General features: G+C 37.4%; 1 pseudogene across 1 annotated transcript; it reads left to right on the top strand.

Annotated features, from left to right (window-relative positions):
* Positions 1-5,113: 5,113 nt before the first annotated feature.
* LOC100339023 (serine/Arginine-related protein 53 pseudogene) lies at positions 5,114-13,126 on the top strand (annotated as a pseudogene). The gene is made up of 2 exons (XR_016227788.1): positions 5,114-5,153; positions 12,383-13,126. The product of XR_016227788.1 is annotated as a serine/Arginine-related protein 53 pseudogene (transcript).
* The last annotated feature ends 331 nt before the right edge of the window (positions 13,127-13,457 follow it).

Genomic DNA, 13,457 nt, shown 5'->3' with positions numbered 1-13,457 from the left:
ACTAGAAATGCCTTCTAAACCATTCTCTCTTTCAATGCCTTCAGGAACTCCTAGGACCTGTATTTTGAGTCATCTGATAGGATCCCATAAATCTCCAACACTGTTTTATAGTTTTCTAATTTCTTCTTCCTCCCGGTCTCCCACGCGGGTGTAGGGGCCCAAGGACCTGGGCCATCTTCTAATGCTTTCCCAGGCCATAGCAGAGAGCTCGATCTGAAGTGGAGCAGCCAGGACTCGAACCGGCGTCCATATGAGATGTCAGCACTGCAGACTGGGCTTTAACCCACTACGCCACAGCGCCGGCCTTTCTAACAGGTTTTTAGTGAAGTATTTGGGTTTTCTATATATAAAACCATGTCCTCTATAAACAGAGGCAATTTCATTTCTTCATTTCTGATTTGGATTTTTTTTATTTATTTCTTTTCCCTAGTTGCTTTGTACTAGGGCTTCCAATACTACATTGATTAGAAGTAGTGACAGTGAACAGCCTAATGTTGGAGGAAAACTAGTTTTTCACCATTGACTAGGATGTTAATTGTGGTCTTCTCAAACATGGCTCTACTTATGTTGAGGTGCTTTGTTTTTATACCAAATTTTTGAAAGCTTTTATCTTTAAGGGATGTTGAATTTTGTCAACTGCTTTTTATGCATCTTTTTAAAAATATTTGTTTATTTATTTGAAAAGCAGAGTTACAGTTAGAAGCAGAGGCATAGAAAGAGAGGTCTTTCACACACTGGTTCACTCCCCAAATGGGATGCCGGCACTGTAGGTGGTGGCCTCACGTGCTACATCACAGCACCAGCCCCTGATGATAGTTTTTTGATTAGATTCCATGTCTTCATTCATCACTTGTTTCTTTATATTTTCTATTTCTTTAGAATTTAGTGTTGGTAGGTTGCATTTTCTAAGAATTTATCCATTTTCCCTAAGGTATACATTATTCCTAGGCTATACAATCATTCATTGTACTCTTTTATGATTCCTTGTGCTTCCATTATATCAATCATAATTTTTTTCTTATATTTAAAATTTCATTTACATATTCAAATTTTTCTTAGTCTAGTTAAAAACTTCAATTTCACTTATCTATTCAAGAAACTACTCAGTCTAATTAGTTTTTTCTATTGCTTTTGTAATCTTTACTTCATTTGTTTATACTTGGATCTTTATTATTTCCTTCCTTTTAATGTGGGATTAACTTCTTTTGTGCTCCCTGAATTATAAAGTTAAATTGTTTATTTGAGATATTTCTTTTTTCCTAATGTAATTGTTTATTGCTGTTTTAGCTGTATTACACACATTTAAATATTTTGTCTTTCAATTTTTGTTTGTCAGAAGATCATTTTGATTTCCCTTTTTATGTCTTTATTTACCTATTGGTCATTTAGGAATGTTTTGTTTAATTTCCATATGATTGTGAATTTATAGTTTTCTTCCTTTTATTGATTTCTAGCTATGTTCATATTTTTGTGACCAGAGAAGACACTTGTTTTGTTGTATTTAATATGATCTATCTGGGACAATGTTATGTGTGCACCTAAAAGAATATGCAGTCAGCTGCTGTTGGATGTAATATTCTGTATAGATCTGTCGAATTCTTTTGGCCCATAGTGCTTCTCATGTTTACAGCTTCTTTATTAATTTTCTGTCTGGATGATCTATCCATTGTTGAAAATGGAATATTAAAGTCTCCTTATTTCTGTGCTACAACCTGGTGCTTATAATCTCTCATTTGGATTTCTTAGCTCTTGTGAAGGTATTTTTGTGCATGGATAGTTGTATGGATTGATATTCTTTTGAAGAGATGAGCGTTGACATCTTGTTGACTTCCCTCTCCTTTTTTCACTTTCTACTTATGTATCTGAAATGGAGAGAGAGAGAGAGAGAGAGAGAGAGAGAGAGAGAGAGAGAGAACATACTCCTATTAGCTGGTTCATGGTACACTCCTCAAATGCCTGCAAGAGCTGGGGCTAGGTGAAGTCAAAGCTAGGACACAGGAATACCACCCAGATGTCTCACATGGGTGACATGGACCCAAGTCCTTCCTGCATATTAGTCTGTGCCTGGATTAGGGGCTGGGCGCTGTAGCTCAGAGGGTTAAGGCCTTGGCCTGCAGTGCCAGCATCCCATATGGGTGATGGTTCTAGTCCAGATGCTCCACTTCCAATCCAGCTCTCTGTTATGCTCCTGAGAAAGCAGCAGAGGATGATCCAAGTGCTTGGATCCCTGCACCTACATGGAAAACCCAGAAGAAGCTCCTGGCTCCTGGCTTCAAATCCACTGAACTCCAGCCAATGAGGCCATTTGGGGAATGAATGGAAGACCTCTTTCTCTGTCTCTGCCTTCCTCTGTAACTCTTTCAAATAAGTAAAATAAAATTATAAAAAAAAGAAGAAGCAAAACAGGAACTTGAACCCAGACACTCCAATATGAGACGTGGGTATCCCAAGAGGCATCTTAACTGCTATGCCAAATGCCCACCCCTCTTGATCCTTCTAACTTCAGAGCCTGACCTCTTAATCCAAAAAATAAACTTCTCTCTTGTTTAAATTTTTTTTTAAATTTTGGATTAACATGAAATGTCTACAAATTTTACAAGGCATAGTACAAATATTTCAGCAGATAATAAACACAGTATAAACTGATCATACCAGGCAGTTAGTTAATCCTTCCATTTCCTTTATGTTAGACTAGTTACTTTCTGTTCTGTGGTACACTCAAACCCATTGTCTTCAAATCACTGCATTTTGGTACTCATTATCAGATCTCTTCCCATCTCCCCACACTTCCCAGATGCTAGTAATCACTATTCTAGATTTATATTGATTGTATGTATAAAGTTCTCTTTACCATGAACTAGAACTCTAGGGATGGTCCAAGATAAAACTGGAGTTCCCCAAGAAGAAAGACAATTTCCATCTTCACATTTTCCCCTAATCCAACCTCATTAATTATTATCAAGCCAGGAAAGCATGAGCTGATTTGAAAAAAATTGCACGAAATTCTCAGGAGATTTCTGTCAGAGGACTAAATTCATTGTGACTAAAAAAAAATAACCAATTATATATTTTATGAAGAACTAGAAGAAGCCACCATATATAAAGGAAAGATAAGAAGATAGAAATGCTAAGTAGTCTTATTTGATTACCACATGCTTTATACATGTGTTCAAATAGCACACCATACCCCATAAATAGGTATAATTATTACATACTAAAAAATGTAAATAGAAGATAATAGGATTTGCTCTAAATCACACAGAAAATCAGAAATGGTACCAGGACGAGAAACTAGACATGTGAACTCTTAGCCTTTTTGGCTAAAGCCATTCTCTCTCCCTCCCTCTCTCTCTCTCTCTCCCTCTCTCTCTCTCTCCCCCCCCCACACACTCCTTCTCCCTCTCTCATCTACATTCCTTATAATGTTCAAATGCAAACATATTACTTTTCAAAATCTCACTTGTGTTGTTTGTCTTTGTAAGTGATCAGAGGGCACTAATATTTGTACCAGGCTTGACAGAGAGCCAGGAAGAACAATGTGCACATTTGTTGCTTTTTAATGATGATGACTGTGACACACATTCAGGGAAAAGGCTTACTTCATTTGCAATATTGCTTCCAAGGAGCCAGTTGATAACCATCAGCCAATTCATCAAATTCAAAGTCATCAAAAAGAATTTTAGCATTCCACACTTGGGTGTGAATTCAGGCTTGAAAATGTCCTGCTGTGACATTGTGACACTAACAACATTCAGTGTCACAAAGTTTGGAAAAGTATAAAGTTAATTTTTGAAAGAAATAATTTTCAAATCAACATAAACAAGAGCTGTAACTCTATGAGGAGTGGAGATTGCCATAGAATACTACCATCTGGTGAAAAGTTGCAGTTACAAAATTTTGAGAGATTATACTTTATAGTAAAGTAATCTAATATTGTAACATTTGAGCTCAGCTGGGTTGTGTTAAAGAGAAAACTCAGTGGCAGATAAGGAGAGTAAAAGGCAGACAGGTCAACAGAGATATAGACAAATAGAAACAAAGAAACATGATAGAGGCTACTGATTGAAAAAGAAGAGAGCTATGAAATGACAGGGAAGGGGGCAAGTGACATGACAAATAAATTTGAAGAAAATAGAGAAATAGGAAAAACAGGCAAGGGAGAAGAAGGGAAAGGTGTAAAGAAAATTAAAAAGTGGATTGATAGTGATACAAGAAAATGGAATTAGTGAGAGAGAGGAGTGAGAAAAGGGAGAGAAGACAGATGGAGAAGGAGAAAAATAACTTGTTAAAGTAAAATAGCTATGAGACATTTAAAAAGAGGTCATCTCGGTGCTTTTAATTTTTATTTTTTATTACATTTTGAACATAGTGCTGTGTAACCAGGCACTAAATTGTGGTCATAAATTTACAAAGCCTCTCAAGCCCATTACCTCATAGAAATAACTTACTTAGAGAGTCTTAGAGAGTCCAGAGTCTATAACCTTTTTCCTTTATTCTTTCCCTAGCTCAGAGCCCTGAAAGAAAAAGTAAATTTACTGGGGCTTGTCAGAAAACTAATATAAAAGCACAAGTCATAGTTATATATACTTAAACATTACATCACTGTTTTTCTCTCTAGTCTCTTAGTGGAATGAAGTGTTTTGTTTAATTCTAACTCATTTCTGTGCACAATGGGAACTCAGAATCTGTGTCGTACACTTTGTACAGTTTCCTCTGTTGGTCAAAACTATCACACAACAAAGATTCTGGCTTACTTCCAGAAATGTTATTCTAATGACCAAAAATTTTTCTCTCTTGACCAGAATTTAACTAGTAAAAACTTTCAAAAACCTGAAACAAAGCCTCTGCTTTCTCTGAAAGCATGTATTTTGCCAAGAAGCCATTTTAAACTAATTAGACCATTAGATATTAGTGTAGCCACCCTATACTTTCTGTACTGCACGCCAGCATTACTATTCCTTGATGTATCCATCTCTCAGATATTTATTATCTATAGAACATTATGGCAGGCTCCAGAAGATCTTAGTAATAAACCCAATAAATCTGCTGATTGACAAGACCCATATATTTTCATTCACATAGGACTTAAAACTGAGACCTCTGCATATCTACAATGGTCACTATTCTTTCCATCACCAGAATTAGCAAAGATGGTAAGGTAACCTGGTGTGTGAGTTATGTGGCTCATTTTCAGTGATTAGGGAGGTGATAGATATTCCAGCTAGATCACCCTTACAAACAAACAAAAACAAACAAACAAAACAAAAATGACGCTCTGACACTGAACTACTAAATCAGAGCCTAGATTCTACCATTAACAATTTGCTGTGCTTGCTCCATCACATCTATTAGTGAATTTCTCTAGCCTTCCATAAACACATTTTAATTTTTGCGCTATTTAAAACTATTACTTAATATTTCATAGTATTATAAAAATGCAGTTTATTTGTCCAAGGCTATGCAATGACATACAATGCTGCAATGAGTGTTTTTGTCCAAATGAGCCCATTTTGTTAAGTATTTAGGAACAGTACTTTTTGTGTTATACACAGTATACACATTTTAAATTTTAGTAGACATTAACAAATTACACTCCACAGAATGGAGTAATTTTCAAAAAAGTTCATTTGATTACTGATGCCATAAACAAGAGTGTCAATTTGTTAAGTCAACAACAGGAGTCACTGTGCACTTACTCTTCATGTAGGATCTTTGTCCTTAGTGTGCTGTACATTGAGATTTAATGCTATAACTAGTACTCAAGCAGTATTTTTCACTTTATGTTTCTGTGTGGGAGCAAACTGTTGAAATATTTACTTAATGTATGCTAGACTGATCTTCTGTATATAAAGAGAAATGAAAATGAATCTTGATGTGAATGGAAGGGGAGAGGGAGTGGGAAAGGGGAGGGTTGCGGGTGGGAGGGACGGTATTGGGGGGAAGCCATTGTAATCCATTAGCTGTACTTTGGAAATTTATATTCATTAAATAAAAGTTTAAAAAAAAGTTCATGGAAATACATATTATGAAAAAGTCTATGTGCAGATTTCAAAATTTTTACACCAAAATAAACTTATCTTTTAAAAACTTTTAAAAAAATTAAGACATAAAAATTATACATATATATGGGGCATTATGTGATGTTTAAATACATGTATATATTGTGCAATGTCAAATCAAGAAAAGTATGTCTGTCTCCTCAAAAATTTAATCCAAAGTCCTATCTTTTAGGTTTTTTCAAAGATGAATGTACAGGAGCTGGTGTTGTAGCACACCAAGAAGATGCCTGCAGCACCAGCATCCCATATGGGTGCTGGTTCAAATCCTAGTTGCTCCACTTCCAATGCAGCTCTCTGCCAAGGTCTGGAAAAGCAGTAGAGATGTCCCAAGTCCTTAGGTCTCTAGACCCACTTGGAAGACCTAGAAGAAGCTCCTGGCTCCTGGCTTCAGATCAGCCCAGCTCCTGCTGTTGCAGCCATTTGGGTAGTGAACCAATGGATGTAGGAACATTTTTTCTTTCTCTCTGCTTCTACCTCTCTGTAACTCTGCCTTTCAAATAAATAATCTTTTTTTAAAATATGAGTGTACAATACATTAACATTATCTGTTATCAATCCAAATGTGTAATTTTTAAAGAACAAAAGATAGCAAGTATTGACAAGGATATGGAAAAAAGGGAATACTTGTACACTGTTGGTGAGAATATAAATTCATAGAGTCATTGAAGAAAACAGAATGGACATTCCTCAAAAACTAAAAATAAAACTGTCAAGTGATTCAGCAATCAATCCCATTATCAGGTATATATTCAGGGGAAATAAAATCAGTCTGGTAATGAGACTCCTGTGTTTACTACAGCACTACTGAAAGAAACTAAGAGATGGTGAGTGAGTAAAGAAAATACTGCACCTATTGAAACCCCCCCAAAAATACAAAAGATCAGTGAAATGAAGAGCTTATTTTTGAAAAAATGAACAAAATTGATACACCACTCGCCCAACTAACCAAAAAAAGAGGGAGAAGACCCAAATCAATAAATTCAGAGATGAAAAAGGAAATGTAGCAACAGATACCACAGGAACAAAAAGAATTATCAGGAATTACTACAAAGACCTGTATGACAACAAATTGGGAAACCTAGAAGAAATGGATAGATTCCTAGACACATAAAACCTACCAAAATTGAGTCATGACAACAGAGAAAATTTATTGCAGAGAAAGCATTTGATAAAATACAACATGCTTATGATGAAAACATTAAGTCAATTGGGTATAAAAAGAACATTCCTCAACACAATCAAGGCAATTTATGACAAACTCACAGCCAGGATCCTATTGAATGGGGGAAAGTTGGAAGCATTCCCACTGAGATCTGGAACCAGACAAGGATGCCATTCTCACCATTGCTATTCAATATAGTCCTGGAAGTTTTAGTCAGAGCCATTAAGCAAGAAAAAGAAATCAAAGGGATACAAATTGGAAAGGAGGAAATAAAACTATACCTATTTGCAGATGGCATGATTCTATTTAGAGGGGATCCAAAAGACTCCACTTAGTGGCTATTGTAACTCATAAAAGAGTTTGGTAAACTGGTGGGATAAAAAATCAACACAGAAAAATCAATGGCCATTGTAAACACAGACAATGTCAAAGCTGAGAACGTACTTTTAAGATCAGTCCCATTCACAGTAGCTCCAAAAAAATTAAATATCTTGGAAAAAGTATAACCAGGGATGTCAAAGATCTCTAAGATGAGAATTACAAAACATTGAAGGCAGAAATGGAAAAAGATAATAAAAATGGAAAAATCTTCCACGTTCATGGATTGAAAGAATCAGCATCAACAAAATATCCGTACTACCCAAAGCAATTTATAGATTCAATGTGATCCCAATCAAAATACCAAGAACATTGTTAACAGACCTAGAATAAATGATGCTAAAATTCATATGGAAACACAAGAGACCCTGAATAGCTAAAGCAATCTTACACAACAAAAGCAAAGCCAGAGGCATCACAATACCCGATTACAAAAAATATTACAGGGCAATTATAATCAAAAGAGCCTAGTACTGGCACAAAAACAGATGGATAGACCAACAGAATAGAATAGAAACTCCAGAAATCAACCCATGTATCTATAAACAACTTATCTCTGACAAAGGAGCTAACATCAATCCCTGTAGAAAGGATAGTTTCTTTAACAAATGGTGCAGGGGAAAATCTCCAGGTGCAGAAGTATGAAGCAAGACCCCTATTTTATACCTTAAATAAAAATCCATTCAAAATGGATCAAAGACCTAAATATGTGAGCCAATACCATCAACTCTGCACAACATTGGCATTGGCAAAGATTTCTTAGAAAAGACCACAGAAGCACAGGCAATCAAAGTCAAAATTGATAAATAGGATTACATCAAGCTGAGAAGCTTTTGCACTGCAAAAGACACACTCATCAAAGTGAAGCGGCAACTGAAGAGTGGCAGAAAATATTTGCAAATTACACAACTGATAAAGGGTTAGTATCTAGAATCTATAAGTAGTTCACAAAATTCAACAACAAAACCAACAACCCAGTTAAGAAATGAGCGAAGTACTTGAACAAACATTTTTCAAGAGAGGAAATTCAAATGGTCAGCGGACACTTGAGAAAATGCTCAGGATCAATAGCCATCAGAGAAATGAAAATCAAAACCAGGACAAAGTTTCACCTTGCTCTAGTTAGAATGGCTTTCATACAGAAATCAACAAACAATAAATGCTAGTGAGGATGTGAGGAAAAAGGTACCCTGGTCCACTATTGGTGGGAATGTAAACTGGTGCAGCAATTATGGAAGACAGTATGAAAATACTGCAGAAATCTGAATATAGACCTATCGTATGATCCAGCCATCCCATTCCTGGGAATTTACCCAAACCAAAAGAAATCTGCATCTTGAAGAGTTATCTGTACCCCCATGTTCACTGCAGCACAATCCACAATAGCTAAGGTATGGAATAAGCCCAGATGTCCATCAACTGTTGAGTTGATAAAGAAATTATGGTGTATATATACACTATGGAGTGAACTCAGCTGTAAAAAAAAACAAAAACAAAAACAAAAAAAAAAAAACCACCATGAAATCCTGTCTTTTGCAGTAAGATGGACACAACCGGAAACCATTATACTCAGTGAAATAAGCCAGTCCCCAAAAGACAGATATTTTCCCTGACCCAAGGTAACTGACAGAGTACCTGAAATGTATTGTATTGGAGAGAAATAGACATTTTGAGATTCAGTGATTGTTTACAGCCCTTGTCTCTTCTGGTGAGGAATATTTTTTTTTCCTTCATACTATTTGTTAAATGTTTTTATTTAGTGTAGGGTTAACTCTACATCAGTAAGTAAGCTGAAAATAAATCTTTGTAAAAATTAAAAGTGGGAATGTGAGAGAGAGGAGGAGGAAGGGTTGGTGTGTGGGTGGGAAGGAGGGTTGGGGGGAAGTGTCACCACAATTTCTAAATCTGTACATATGAAATACAGGAAATTTCTATAACTTAAATAAAATTAAAAAAAATACAGATCCCATGGGAAATGCTATTTAACCATTAAAAGGAATGAAATTTCATCATTTGCAACAACATGGATGGAACTGGGATAACCATGTCAAGTGAAAATTAAGTGAAAGAAGTCAAGCACAGAAAGGCAAAGCTCGCAAGATCTCATTTGTGTGGAGTCTAAAAATAGGTGATCTCATAGAAGTCAAAAATTTAATAGTGATTACCAGAAGCTGAGAGGAGAAAAATGGAGAGGGACAGATGGGAAAAAGGTCGATAAATGGGTATTAAGTTATAGCTGGAGAAGAGTAAGATCCTGGGTTCTGTTAAACTTCTTTTTCCCAATTTCATTGTTCCACAAACTTTTTGAGGCTGCCTCATAATTTTGCCAATTTGTCCTTACAGTCTTCATTAGATTATGAAAGGGCTTCATTTCTCACACATTTTCACACACTTCTGTAAAATGTTTTTAAAATAGTAGGCAGTGTAGTTGGTTGGTATAAAATGACATCTTTCATTACTTTGACTCGCAATTTGCATTTATCAGATTACTAATGAGTCTGCGCTCTTTCCATGTGTTTTATTGTCCCTTTGGGTTTTCTTTTCTTAATCTTAACCTTTGACTAGTTAGCATTGGATTCTTTTTCATACACTTGTTTCTTATATATTTGGTATATATTTTGCTAGTGTATTCATCTTCTTTCCACCTTTCTTTATTATTCCAAATTAGTCCATCTTCTTTTATGTGTTATATTTAGTGATGTTAGCCAGCAGGGTAGTTTTAGCCTTATTTACATATGAGAATGCTAAATCTTCAAGAGACAAAGAAAACTATTCAAGAGGTTGACATTATGGTGAAGCACGTTAAGCTGTCGCCTGTGACACTGGCATCTGACATGAGCACTTCTGCTCCACTTCCAATCCTGCTCCCTGCTAATGTGCTTGGGGAAGCAGCAAAGATGGCCCAAGTACTTGGGCCCCTGCAACCACGTGGGATACACAGGTAGAATTCCAAGTTCCTGGCTTCGGCCTGGCCCAGACCCTGCTGTTATGGCCATTTGAGGACTGAGTCAGCGAACAGAAGATTCTCTCTCTCTCTCTCTCTCTCTCTCTCTCTCTCCACTCTGCCTTTCAAATAAATAAATAAGTTTTAAAAAAAGAAAACTATTGAATATCACTCAGCTTGTATGTGACTAGCAAGACAGATCTGTTAACCCCTTTATTGGATTTTCATTGCTGCTACAATAAACTAGCAAAAATTTGATTGTTTGAAACAACATATATTTATTGTATTATAATTTTCATAGATTTGGAAGCTTAAATTGAGTCTCACTGGGATAAAAATCAAGGTGCCAGCTGGGCTGCATTCATTCTAGATGCTCTCAGAAATACTGTCTTTTTCAGGTTCTACATACCTAAGTTTCCTGGCTCATGTCCCTCTTCCTCCATCTTCAAAGTCACCAACAGTCATTCTCACACTTCATCACTCTGACCTTCTCTCCTGCCTCCTTCTTAGAGTTAAAATATTTATTTGTTTGTTTATTTTGTTTATTCATTTGCGACAGAGGGAAAGTGAGGGGGAGAAAGAGAAATCTCCCATCCATGGTTAACTCCCCAGAGGGCTCCAACAACTAGGGGTAGGACAGGACAAAGCTAGGGGCTGAAAACTCAATACAAGTGTGTCCCAATGGACCCAAGTACTTGAGTCATTACTTGCTGCTTCTCAGGCTGCTTACTAAGAATATGCTGGAATCAGAAGCAGTGCCATGGCTCGAACCCAGACACTCCAATATGGGATGCTGTCATCCTTAGTGGTGTCTTACCCATTGTGCAAAATGTTTCCCCTCCTTCTTCCCCTTTAAAGGATGCTTGTGATGACATTGGGCCCACTCAGATAATCTGGAAAATCCAGGATATTCTCCCTATTTTATTTTTTTTAATATTTATTTTATTTTTTGAAAGGCAGAGTTAGAGAAAGAGTGAGACAGAGAGAGATCTTGCATCTGCAGTTTCACTCTCCAAATGGCCATAATGATCAGGACTGGGTCAGGCTGAAGCAAAAAGCCAAGAGCTTCTTCTGGTCTCCCTGTGAGTGGCAGAGGCCCAAGGATTTGGGCCATCTTATGTTGCTTTCCCAGGCTCATTAGCAGGGAGCTGGATTGGAAGTGGTACGTATGGGGCTTAAACCGGTGCCCATATGAGATGCTGGTACCACAAACGCCAGCTTAACTTGCTGCACCACAGCACTGGTACCAAGTCTCCCTATTTTTTTTTTGACAGGCAGAGTGGACAGTGAGAGAGAGAGACAGAGAGAAAGGTCTTCCTTTGCCGTCGGTTCACCCTCCAATGGCCGCCGCGGCCGGTGCGCCGCGCTGATCCGATGGCAGGAGCCAGGTACTTATCCTGGTCTCCCATGGGGTGCAGGGCCCAAGTACTTGGGCCATCCTCCACTGCACTCCCTGGCCACAGCAGAGAGCTGGCCTGGAAGAGGGGCAACCGGGACAGAATCCGGCCCCCCGACCGGGACTAGAATCCGGTGTGCCAGCGCCGCAAGGCAGAGGATTAGCCTAGTGAGCCACGGTGCCGGCCTCCCTATTTTTTTTAATGTTGAAATTTTTTGACTTTATTAATACCATTACATTTTCATGCTTCTTACATTTTACATTAATTATATGCAATGTTTTATTTAAATCAAATCAACAAATATTTGAGCCTATAAGAGAGAAGAATGAAATGAGATTACATCTGCTAAATTGTTTCTAAGAGTAAAAAGTTAATATTGGGATTTAAAAAACCTGACTTTTCAATGATACTGTCAATTCAACAACATGTGTATTTACTTAAGCCACTGGATTGCCCATTAGAAGATGCAGGCATCGCTCAAGTAGTAGCTCTTCTTACGGCTCTAGAAGAAAACAAAGTCGAAGTCATTCAAGGGGTCGTGGAAAATCCTATAGAGTTCAGAGGTCTAGGTCAAAAAGCAGAACAAGAAGGTCCAGGTCAAGAGCTTGTCCACGTTCTCATAGTCGAAGCAGTGAAAGGTCCAGCCATAGAAGAACCCGTAGTCGGCCTTGGGATAGAGAACAACGTAAAGGCAGAGATAAAGAGAAAAGAGAAAAGGAGAAGGATAAAGGCAAGGACAAGGAATTACACATCAAATGTGGGGAATCTGCAAACATCAAAGCTGGATTAGAACATCTGCCACCAGCTGAGCAGGCCAAAGCCAGACTACAACTGGTTCTTGAAGCTGCTGCAAAAGCTGATGAAGCATTGAAAGCCAAAGAAAGAAATGAGGAAGAAGCAAAGAGAAGAAAGGAGGAAGACCAAGCCACCTGGTAGAACAAGTGAAAAGAGTAAAAGAAATTGAAGCTATTGAAAGTGATTCTTTTATTCAGCAGACATTCAGGTCAAGTAAAGAAGTCAAAAAGTCAGTGGAACCTACTGAAGTGAAACATGCGACTTCAACATCAGGACCAGCATCAGTACTTGCTGATCCACCCAGTACTGAAAAAGAAATAGACACTACCAGCATCCCTACTGCAATCAAGTAACAAGATGACAATTCTCTGGCCCACCCAAATTTATTTGTTGACAAGTCTCCCTATTTTAAGGTCAGCTGATTTACAACCTTAATACCATGAGGGAGGTCTTAATGCAATTTCGTCATAGAATGTAACATATTCACATGTTCCAGGGATTAGGACATGAATATCTTTGAGAAAATCATTTTGTGCCTGCCTCAATCCCTAACCCACTGTTTTTTCCACTTCTAAGACTAACAAGTAGCCAGAGAAGCAGTAGAGCTAAAATGAAAAGCTTTCGAAAGTGATGCTGAGAAGAGACTTACCTGTCACCACCTAGGATATACTCAGATTTTTTATTATGTTAACATTTCCTGGAAGAGTGGTTCTATTGTAACA

The sequence above is a fragment of the Oryctolagus cuniculus genome, chromosome X (genome assembly GCF_051225735.1).
Source record: "Oryctolagus cuniculus isolate XC-2025 breed Fujian yellow rabbit chromosome X, ASM5122573v1, whole genome shotgun sequence".
Lineage (NCBI taxonomy): Eukaryota > Metazoa > Chordata > Mammalia > Lagomorpha > Leporidae > Oryctolagus > Oryctolagus cuniculus.
This window is presented reverse-complemented; position numbering and strand designations above follow the sequence as displayed.